Consider the following 12,276-nt stretch of genomic DNA (forward strand, 5'->3'; position numbering starts at 1 on the left):
TCACGGATTATCTTCACTTGGATCATCTCTGCTGTCAGTCTTGTTGTGAAAAGCCAAGAAAATGGACTCGGGACCGTAATGGAATACACTCAAATGGTGCTCCCTATATCCCTGAGCAGAAGGTCGTGCCTGCTCCCAGCACCCTATATAACCCCCTCCACCCACTCCGCTCCCACCTTTAGAATTCTTATCTCAGCCAAACAAATGAGCAGAGAACATTTCTAACCCTGTCACCTGTAATCCAGATACTCTGGGGAAAGTTTTCCTTGCAGGTAGTATACCCTTTACCTTTTGTCTTAAGAACAGTTGTTGGTTTTCCCGTGAGCTGAATTCAGAAATGCAGACTGGCGCTCTCCTGAGTACCTACCTGCCAATAAAGGTGACCTGAGAGTCCTTAGCTTACCCCTTCTTCCCCAGTCTCGGTCTTTCCCAGGCTCCAAACTTTCCTCCTTAGCTTTCCTCCTCCAAGAGAGGGCTCCCTCACTTCACATTCCCTCCTCCCTGTGGGAAGCACTTTCTGAAACAAAGAATCCCTCGCCAAGCCCTAAGACTGCTCAAGTGGCCACTTCTGACCAAACAGGCTTCAGGTTGGTGCTACAACCGTCTGAGGTCTTGCGATTAGACTCTTTAAAATGTGCAACGCTGCTCTGATCTTGGCAGACAACAGCCCTCATTTGAATGCCCCCTACCTCTTCACTTAAGGAGACACTTCGGCTTCCCTTTGCTGAGCCAAACCAGAGTTAATCAAACTCCTGAAATGAGTCCCAGGGAGTTGGAATCATGGCATTATGCCCTGCCTGCCTATTTTACAAATTTAAAACACTGGGCTTCCAAAGAGCTAATACTTGAGGGTCTTTTAAACGCACACAATACTGAGGTTGGCAGGGGGTGGTTTCTGTCATTAGCCTTGAACAGCTGAAAGGGGAGCACAAGGAGGAAATGTAAAGTATTTCATTTTCTTCTTTTGGCCAGATTCATGTCTGATTTAAAAGCAGGATAAACCAATAGGCTCAAAAAGAAAAATATGCACAAATGTATACATACCCAATAGTTATTCTCAACTGTTGGCAGGGCTTTTTATCTTAATTCATCTTTTTTTTTAAATGCAACAGTATGAGAGAACTATCCTTCCTGGCCACCCAGGAGCAGGTCACGGGGGGCAGCCACCAATGGACCAGCTTGCCTGAGGAGGCCATGGCCCCCAGAGAAACAGAAACAGGAAAAAGATTTTGAGGACTGATGATATTAAGACTTTCGAGGGAACCAAACTGTAGAGATAAATTTTACCCCCAAGTCTCAATGGGAGAGATGCCCCAGGAGGACAGAGGGTCTTAGCTTCCAGGTAGGGAGGACGTTGAGGGAGGGTACCCATTCTCAGGGACAGAATTATGGTCAGGAGGGAGGGAGGCTTTTTTTTTTTTAATGCTTGGCTTTTTATTTATTTATTTATTTTATTTTTGGCTGTGTTGGGTCTTCGTTTCTGTGTGAGGGCTTTCTCTAGTTGTGGCAAGCAGGGGCCACTCTTCTTCGCGGTGCACGGGCCTCTCACTATCGCGGCCTCTCTTGTTGCGGAGCACAGGCTCCAGACGTGCAGGCTCAGTAGTTGTGGCTCACGGGTTTAGTTGCTCCGCGGCCTGTGGGATCTTCCCAGACCAGGGCTCGAACCCGTGTCCCCTGCATTAGCAGGCGGACTCTCAACCACTGCGCCACCAGAGAAGCCCCGGGAGGGAGGCTTTTAAATATGATGGTAGAAGGAAGGACGACCACCTCAAGGAAGTAGTCTGTTTAGAAAAAGTAATCATAAAAATAAACAAATGAGAGACTGAATATAAAATGGACAATAAGCAGACCGTTTATACAAATGAACTCTGACCCACAGCCTGCAGCAGCCTGTGAGGAAGCCAACCCCCTATCTACAATAAACAGCCCAGGAAGTCAGCCTCCTGTCAGTCAGACTCGCAAAAGCCAGGTTGCCATTCCTAGTGACAATCCAGGAAGCTCAACAATAACTTCTGCAACAATCTGCCCCAAATGGCCAGGTCTTGATTAATAAATCATAGTTTTCCTAATGTTCACCCCTGCTTCCACCTTCCCACCAATCAGAGAAAACGAAATAGGCACCCTAACCAATCACATAGGGGCACTGCCTCCTACTTAGCCCACTTCCAGCTTCCCAAGCCAACAGCCTACAATCAGCGCACACGTGGAGCCTTCCCTTTTCTCCGCTATGAAGCTCTCCCATTCCCCTGCCTGCCAAGTCTCTGCAAATGCCAAGTGATGGTGGCTGCCTCCCTGCTATAACAAGCTCTGAATAAATAGCCTGTTTTTCTCATGTGGCTGGTCTTTTTTTATTTCCACAAAAATAGCCTGAAAGGACTAAGGTCTATTTAGGAAGCCTAATAAAAAGATCTCTAGCAAGAGCTCAGAGGACCTCCTGGATTTGGTGAAAAGCACTGTCACTTTGCCTGTAACCACAACCCACGTCTCTGTGTCCCCTGGGCCTGAGGCAGCCTCAGAAGGAAACCTAAATCAATTCAGCTCCATGAGTTCAAGTACTGGTTCCTCATCTCAATTTAGCTCCTGGCTCTCAGTGTGTCTTTGGCAAGTCTCAAAATTCCCCACCCCGTCTTGTAACAACTGTTTGAGTTCTGAACATTAACCTCCACAGTCTACGTACTTTATTCATTTATCCTTGTTTTCCTGTATTCCTTTAGTATCGTATTTAGTCTACGACCATCGTCTCTACACAACGCCTTCAAGAATGCTTTGCCCATGGAGGCCTTCTGATCACTAATACTAACTGACCTTTAAGAAACTCTTGTCTTGGGCTTCCCTGGTGGCGCAGTGGTTGAGAGTCCGCCTGCCAATGCAGGGGACGCGGGTTCGTGCCCCGGTCCGGGAGGATCCCACATGCCGCGGAGCGGCTGGGCCCGTGAGCCGTGGCCGCTGAGCCTGCACGTCTGGAGCCTGTGTTCTGCACCAGGAGAGGCCACGACAGTGAGAGGCCCACGTACCACAAAAAAAAAAAAAAAAAAGAAACTCTTGTCTTTACAAGGATTGGGAATAGATAACTACTGCAAATGCATAGTCCTTTATTTGTTTTAACAAAGGTGAATCTATAATTGCTTGCCGTGGTGAGCCAAGATGTCAGTACGCATTAAACTTAGGTATATGCTGGTTTAGCGTTTTAGTTAAGGAAGAACTAACTAAGGATGTAACAGATAAAACCCTAAGTCTCACGGCTTCAGAGAACACATGTTTATTTTTATCAATAAAGCCTACTCCCAACCAGTGGGCATTTCCCCACCAAGAGGTGATTCAGGGACCTTAGGGCTCCATCATTTTCAACACCAGGTTCTCAGTGTTACCACATCTGTCTGCATCAAGCCAGAAGAGAAAGACTGTGGAGCCAGGCATAGAGGTCTGAATGTGATTTCCAGCACATTCTATCAGCTTGATCTCAATCATGTGGACACATCTCACCGCAAGGAAGGCTGGAAAATGTGATCTAACACTGCGCTCAGGAGGAAGAGAAGTGGGTTTGGTTAAGAGCTACCCAGTTTCTGCCTCATTTATTAGCGCAAAACATCACTTCTGTGAAGACCTCCTTGCAAATACCACTCCCTTATCCAAACACCTGGCTTAGTTTCTGGAAAATGTGCACAGGTTAAGCTCTCAACTGGATTCTTCATACATCAAAGGATACAGTCAACTCAGCAGCTCAGGCTTCTCAAACATGAAGGACAGCTAGCAATGATGACAGCAACAACAAAGTCCTGCCAATTCTCTCTGCCTTTTAAAAAATGTGCTTTAATTGTATTGCTTCTAGAAGCAGTACAGCTTTCATGAGCCAGTGAACTAGTTAATTGGCTGCCGTAATAACTGGGTCTTGGAAGGTGGCACTTAACCAAACAAATATTAAGAAACTGTGACTCTGGAGTATGAGCTTTCATGGGTGAAGGGTGTGTCATGGGTCAACATGACACCACACATGACAGTTAAAGGCGAGGGAGAAAATGACATTTTAGAAAGGGGAACACTGTGGCAATGCTTAGATTTGCCTCACATTCAGAGCCATTAAAACCAGAAGGTCCTATAAAGCTGATTTTTTTGAGCTACTGTTAAAATACAAAAAAACAGGTTTGTTTTTTTTTTTTTGGCTTGACATTCTGTGTCTGCCTTTTTTCCCATTTATATATGTACATCCTGAGCACATCTGATGAAAAAAGTAATTGAGATTTTGGTTCTAAAGCAGATCTTGATTTATTAGACTTATCTGCTGAGTCTAGCAAAATGATCTATGACTTCCTACGGAAATGCGACGTCAAGATGCAAAGAATGCTGTGTGCTGTCCACAGACAGCCACAGCCTGTCTCCCAGCCTGTCGCATGGGCAACCTTCAAGGACAGTCAAGATGGGGTTCCTTCATCAGACTGGTACATGCCAAGCTTCATGTCCATTTCTACAGGAGTAAAAGTTGGGAGCCATACTGCATTCGAATTTCCCCTGGAGTTGACCAAAAAGTAAGGTCTACTTTCAGGTGATTCATTGAAAAATCAGTTATAGAATAAAAGTAGTCTGGCAATTTTTTTAAATGAAAAAATGGGACGTGACGTATGAACCTGGCTCACAAACAGCCACCTGTTTCCCATTGTTGCTGGCTGCAAATCAGCCATCAACTTTCTGCTTGTTGTACAGCTCCCACTGCCTCTGCCAGTGATCACAATGCACACTGTCCCTAGGCAATCTCGCTTCCCTACCTCCCCGGTCCCAGACCACAGACCACTCCAGTTGAACTGCAAAGTTATTACAGCAGATGTTTATAATATTTATAATACCTAAAAAGCAAGTAGGCCTATGTTGTCTCTTTCCTCTGTTTCTCTCTTATTATTCACCACCTGTATTACTAGTGCCTCTTCTCCCCTCCCTTAGCGCTGAGAAATTGCTGTTGATTACAGTCCAGTTCCTTTTCTAGTGGGTTAAGTGCAGTAAAATGAGCATAAAAGTAGCAAACAAGGCCTCAGGGTGACATCAACAGCCTATAATGGCTTATTTTTACCTCTGATATTTTCACAGATGATTCTGCCTGAAATTCTTCACTTTGTGGTAATGATGCTGAAAGTGTGTAATATGAGAAATTGGGGTAGAAGCAACAGATGATGATGATGGTGACAGAAGGGTTATGTGTAGATAAAAACCTAGCTCTGTGGAAATGTTAGTCAGGGCTAATAACCTAAGAGCTAAAATGAGCCTTGATTCTACAGTTCCATTAGTAAAATGATGTTTCCAAGTTTACTTTTAAAAAATGAAAAGAACATATCTGACAGTATATTTAGAAATGAGGGACCTGGCTTCTGGGTAAAGAAAACCATTCTGGCTGTAGCTCTCCAGGGGCACAGGGATCTTTCACCTGGATTCATCAATCTTTTTAAGACCCCCCCCCCTTTTTTTTTTTGCATTAGATTGTTGGACCAAATGTCATGGGCTTCTGGGGCTTGATGGCATCTCTAGATGTGAGGCCATATTTATGTAACCATAAGGACCACTGCTATATGGCGGCTTCATGAGGGACTCGTCTCTTCTTTAAAAAAAAAAAAAAAACAAGTTTACCCCCAAGCTTTCGTGTTTTTTTTTTAATAGCTTTATTTATTTATTTATTTATTTATTTATTTTTGTCTGCGTTGGGTCTTCGTTGCCGTGTGCGAGCTTTCTCTAGCTGCAGTGAGTGGGGGCTACTCTTCATTGTGGTGCGAGGGCTTCTCATCAGGATGGCTTCTCTTGTTGCAGAGCACAGGCTCTAGACGTGTGGGCTTCAGTAGTTGTGGCATGCAGGCTCAGTAGTTGTGGCTCACAGGTTCTAGAGCACAGGCTCAGTAGTTGTGGCGCACAGGCTTGGTTGCTCTGTGGCATGTGGGATCTTCCCGGACCAGGGCTCGAATCCGTGTGCCCTGAGTTGACAGGCGGATTCTTAACCACTTAACCACAGGCGCATTCTTAACCACTTAACCACTGAAGCTTTCATTTCTTAAGGAGCTTTATGTAGAGTAATTACAGTCACAATAAAATGCTCTGGAGCAGGAGAATGAGAGAGTTGAAAATTAGGAAGGACCTGAAATCTGTGCTGGGGCCACAGAAAACTTGGTTTTGTGTCTCCCCCATTCTGTGCATGGACCACAAACTCACCACCTGTTAACCCCAACCCCTAGCCCCCTGGACCCTCTCTAGTCTCCAATTTTACATTGCCCCATGCTACTTCAACTAATTCCTGCCAAATAGCTCTGGAGAACGTGCAGAGCTATTTTGTAATGGACATTCACAACCCTCTGGAATTGCTCACCTTTTAGATCTTGACTTATGTCCAACATTGTCTGGGCAGGTCTTTGACCACTTTCTCTCCATTCACCCTGAACTCCAAAGCACTGCACCATAAGACCACGGTAGCATGCCAATGGGGTCCCCTACAAGTTGATGCAGAACTTTTATCCCTCTCTTGTCTCACAAGTATATTCATTCCCTGCTGATGTTACTGCTAATTTTTCACTCTTATCAAGACCCATGTCCACACCCACCTCCCACACTTTATCTTCTAGACTGAACTTAGGTACCTCCTAGAGCCTCAATATCCTATTTCCCTGCCCCTCCTATTTCTAAGGAAGAGAACTTGATTCTCTTGTTAAGACCCACACTTTCTACCTTTGCCCCTGATCCCATCCTCACACTGTCTCTGGGACTTGGTTCCATCCTCATCTGTACTTCAGATTTCTCCCTCCTTGATACGGTAGGTAGACCACCATGTGCCACCTCAAATATGCCTCTTTGGCACAAAGATTATTTTGAGAAACAAGACACAGGAGAAGCTCTGAAAACAGCATAAGTACCTTTTGTAAGAGAAATTTACATTTATAAAGGATATCTCCATTTGCAAAGTGTCTCCCTGTTTGTACCAGGAAGAAAAGGATGATTCTAAATCACAAGAAAATCTTATCAACAGAGAAGAATTTCACTTAAATCTACATAACTAACCTTATCCTGTTTACTGTCACCTCCCCTTAACCAGCGACCGACCGCCAGGATCTTCTTCCTTTGATTTGGCTGAAGATGGTTAAGCCTGAATTCTAAGCCATCCCTTTGAGCCATACTCATTTCCCTGAGTATCTCCCATGTATATATGAGATAAACATGTTTAAAATCTTCTGTTTTTCTCTTGTTAATCTATCATTACAGGGTCCCCCAATGAGAACTTAGACGGATAGGAGGAAAACTGCTTTTTTCTTCCTGTATAATGTATTTCTACTCTTGAGTTATTCCTTACCTTTAACCAAAAGGAAAAAAGTGAATGAAATAAAAATCTTTCTCTGACCCAGTTATGCTGAAGTTGCTCTTTTTTATTCTGTCTACTGCCAAACATCTTGAGCTAGACAAAAAACTTCATATCTCCTCCCTCTTTCCACCAACAGAAACTCATAGCTCTCTTCTCTACAAAATTGCTTTCTCAAACACCAATATATAGTTTTTTAAAATGTTCTTAGGTCACACCATCAGAATGTTGTATCACTTCATTACCTACTAAATTTTATTGCCTTTTAAAATGCCTATTGAAGAATATACATACAGGAAAATGGATAAGTCATAACTGAAAAGCTCAGTGAATACTGAATGTGTACACACTGCACACACAGCCACTATGTACCAGCACCCAGACCAAGAAACAGAACTATTCCCAAAACTCTGGACTTCCTACCCATGTGCTCTATCACCTACTGCCCCCTCCCCACAAAAGTTAACTGCTCTTCTGACTTCTGAAACCTCACATTGGTTTTGCTGGTTTGCAAGGTTTCTATAAATGGAAATATACAGTATGTAGTCTTTTGAGTGTGTCTTCTTTCACCAAACCTTGTGGTCATATGTTTATCCATGCCCTTGTGTGTAGCTGTAGTTCATCCATCCTCAATCCTGTAAATTTCCATTGTGCAAATGTGCTACAATGTGTTATCTATTCCACTTCTGAGGGCATTTGAGTTGTTTCAAGCCTAGGGGATTTTATGAATAGGGCTGCTGTGGACATCTTTCAGTGAACATATGTACAAATTTCTGTTGAATATACATCTAAAGATGGCATCTGGGGGGCCACTGAGTATTCACACCTTTAGTTTTAATGTTATAAATATTGCCAAACCACTTACAGAGTGGTTGTACCAATTCATACCACTACTATTTACACCCCTACTAGCAGTACATGAGCGTTCTTGTTTTTCCTTATCCTCAGCAACATTTGATTTTTTTTTTTTTTTTTTTTTTGCGGTACATGGGCCTCTCACTGCTGTGGCCTCTCCCGTTGCGGAGCACAGGCTCCGGACGCGCAGGCTCAGCGGCCATGGCTCACGGGCCCAGCCGCTCTGCGGCATGTGGGATCTTCCCGGACCGGGGCACGAACCCGTGTGCCCTGCATCGGCAGGCGGACTCTCAACCACTGCGCCACCAGGGAAGCCCCAACATTTGATATTTTTAAAAATCTTTTTCAGGGCTTCCCTGGTGGCGCAGTGGTTGAGAGTCCGCCTGCCGATGCAAGGGACACGGGTTCGTGCCCCGGTCCGGGAAGATCCCACATGCCGCAGAGCGGCTGGGCCCGTGAGTCATGGCCATTGAGCCTGCGCGTCCGGAGCCTGTGCTCCACAACGGGAGAGGCCACAACAGTGAGAGGCCCACATACCGCAAAAAAAAAAAAAAAAAAAATCTTTTTCACTTTGCAATTCTGGTGGGTGTGCATCAATGATTTTAATGTATTTAATCCAGCAGTCTCATCCTCCTTCAATAGTTAACACTGTCGATGCCCTTCCTTATATCATGAACTCACTTCTTTCAGGTTCACTTTATGCTGATCTTCATGGTCTTTCCTGCCATGTCTTGTCCCTCTGTTATCTCTCCCAGTTTGCAGCATTTTTCTTTTTTTTTCTCTATAGACTACCTCTCTCTCTCTGATCATACTCTTTACTACAGTTTCATTTGCCAACTCTGAATATCTTAAGTCCTGATACCCTCAGACCTTGACAATTTGAGCAGTTTTCTATCATTTTATTCATTTATTCACCTGTTCATTATTTGATCCTTTAATAATTATTTGTTAATTGCTTATTGTGTACCAAGCACTTTGATAGGAGGTAGAGTTGGGAATTCTAATAAGAAATAGTCCTTGCCCTCTGTTACGAACTGAACTGTGTCTCCCTCAAAATTAATATGTTAGAGCCATAACCCCTAATGTGACAGTATCTGGAGATAGAACCTATAAAGAGGTAATTAAGGTTAAATGAAGTCATAAGGGTGGATCCTGATCCAACATGACTGGTGTCCTTATAAGAAAAGGAAGAGACACCAGGGATGCTTCCGTGCATAAAGGAAAGGTCATGTGAGGGCACGGTGCAAGAAGGCAGCCACCTACAAGTAAGAAAAGAGAAGCCGCAGAGGAAATCAACCCCGCTGGCACCTGGATCTTGGACTTCCAGCCTCCAGAACTGTGAGAAAATCAATTTGTTGTTTAAGCCAACCAGTCTGTGGTATTTTGTTATGGCAGCCCTAGCAAACTAATACACCCTCAAACAGCTTACTATCCTGGGGAGACAAGAAGAAAGTCAACATTTACAGCACTATGTGAAATACACTGTGATGGAAGTGTACGGGGATAACATGGAGGTACAGAGAACGCACCAGGACAAAAGGATAAGGGTAAGAAGTGACAGAAGAGGTCTTCCCCTGGAAGAGGATGCCTAACCACAGTCTAGAGAAATTAGCAGAGTTATCTGAGGGCAGGGAAGGGTATTCCATAGAGAGGAAGCTACACCTGCAAAAGTATGGAGAGCACGGCACATACAGTGAAACTAAGGAGTTTGGAATGGGCTCAGGGTAGGTGGTGACAGAGGGTAGACTCAAAAGATGAGACTGGAAACACATATTGAAGAGGTTCCATACCTTGTTAGGAAGTGAATGAATCAATAAATCAAGGAATCCATGAATATTTTGGGGTAATGCTGTTTAATTTACTGAAAAGATCACGACTAGGTGTTGGGGCCCAGGGCAGTCCACCCCAAACTATGCCTCAATGGCATATTAATTCAATCAAAGTTATTTAAGAAACAGCTGGTGCAAGAGGAACACTTTGACCCTCTTCTCTGTCTCCTTGCAAGGAGGAAATTAATCTCCCATATGAAAGGTGCCCTCCCTATACAGGAGGTAGAAAGATATCCTTATCACCAGAGAAAGGGAATTCAGTGCCAAGAAGTCTATGAACAAAAACCTTGCTACTTCTATACTAATTTACTACTCAAGCCCAAACATTGCTTAAATTCCTTACTAACTACAGCACCCAAACCTAAGTTTCTTTGTCCTGTCAAATCCTCACTGATTTATTTTTGCTTTGTATAAGAAGATATTAAAGTTGCCTGCTTTTGGTCACTCACTGAGCATTATTTTATGATCTCCCATGGACTCGAAATTAAATTGGTTTTTCTCCTATTAATCTGTCTGGTGTGTCAATTTTATTATTAGTCCAGCCACAAGAACTCAAGAAGGATAGAAGGAGAGATTTCTCCCATCCCCGACATAAGGAATCCTATTTTAGCACCAAAACTAAGGCAGCCATATGTCCTGGGTTTTACAAGACTCTACTGATTTAAAATATTTTGCCTTATCAGACCGTTTGTCAGAACACAGCCCAATTTAGGGTTAGGAAAATTTTGTTACCATAACCTTGGTTCCATCCCACACACCATATTGTTTTTTCCAAATAAATGGTGACATTGTTTCTGGTTGGTATCCTGTACAGAAAATAATCCTAATTTGTAAGTTTGCAATTCATACTTATGAATATTCAAGTGCACAACTCCAATTAAAGCCAAGGCTGAGCAAGCCTGGGCTACAGGCAACGAAAATAATCCTCCCACAGTTACATTTATTTTATTAACAGGTTACAGTCTGAAGTCCTAAGAAAAAAGAATTAATGTTTTATTATAACCTTGTCTCTAATTGAGTGGGAGGTTTTCCCCTTTTTCCATTTACCGAAGTATTAGGGATTTCGCGACTAGGAGAGCAGAAACTTTAGCTACATTGGCCAATTCAGGTGTAATTCCCGTGTATCCAGGAGCTTCTTATGACTCAGTCTCTGCAAGGAATCAAATGCTAGAACTCAGTCCAATAATCAAGAGAAAATTTAAGAGGAATTCCAAGCTCTAGGCTGATGTGAGAGCAATTAGCGGTTCCAAGTCACACCCCATAGCAGTAACATTTCTCAAAAGCTTCCTCCCCCACAGCTTCTTGCATCCCACACCTGCTCCAGTGCCTCTCCCTTGCCAAGATGCCAACATTCACCTCCTCTCTCCTGCCCTACCTCTTTCTTATGGAGATTGTCTTAGTTCTTGGCTTTATTTCTGCTTGTCTTCGCTCACCCCCCTGCAACTCTCCTCCACAAAAGGACCCCTAGGGTTTAACCAGGCCAGTTGGAACCCGTTCCATTTTCTTCCCACAATTTCATTCTTCTCTCTACCCATTCTCCTGCATCTACTTCATAAGCAGCCTGAGAGAGCAGAGGTCAAGTGCTCCCTAGAGAGTGAGGAGAAGGTGAGCAAGCAATAATGAAATTTTATTTAAAATCTAGTGAGAGTATGGAATTTCCTTAAAAAAATTAAACATAGAATGTCCATATGTTCTACCAATTCCACCTCTAGGTATATTTGGGTAAATACACCCAAAAGAATGGAAAGCAGGGACTCAAACAGGTCTTTGTACACCAATGTTCATAGCAGCATTAGTCACAAGAGCCAAAAAGTAGAAGCAACCCAAGTGTCCATCAACAGATGAATAGTTAATAAAATGTGGTCCATCCATACAATAGAATATTATTCAGCCTTTAAAAGGAATACAATTCTGATGCACACTACTACTTGGATGAATCTTAAAAACATTATGCTAAGTGAAATAAGCCAGACACAAAAGGACAAATACTATATGATTCCACTTATATGAGATAGTTAGAATAGGCAAATTCATAGAGATGGAAAGTAGGATAGTGGTTGCCAGGGGTTGAAGGGAGGGGAGTACAGGAAATTGTTCAATGGGTACAGACTTTCAGTTTGGGATGATGAAAAAGCTGTGGACATGGATATAGGTGATGATTCCACAATATTTTGAATGTATTTAATGCCGCTGAATTATGCATTTAAAATGGTTAAGATGGTAAATTTTATATGATGTACACAATTTTTAAAAAGGATTTTTTTAAGCTCATAA

Source organism: Orcinus orca, chromosome 18 (genome assembly GCF_937001465.1).
Source record: "Orcinus orca chromosome 18, mOrcOrc1.1, whole genome shotgun sequence".
In the NCBI taxonomy this organism is placed as follows: Eukaryota; Metazoa; Chordata; class Mammalia; order Artiodactyla; family Delphinidae; genus Orcinus; species Orcinus orca.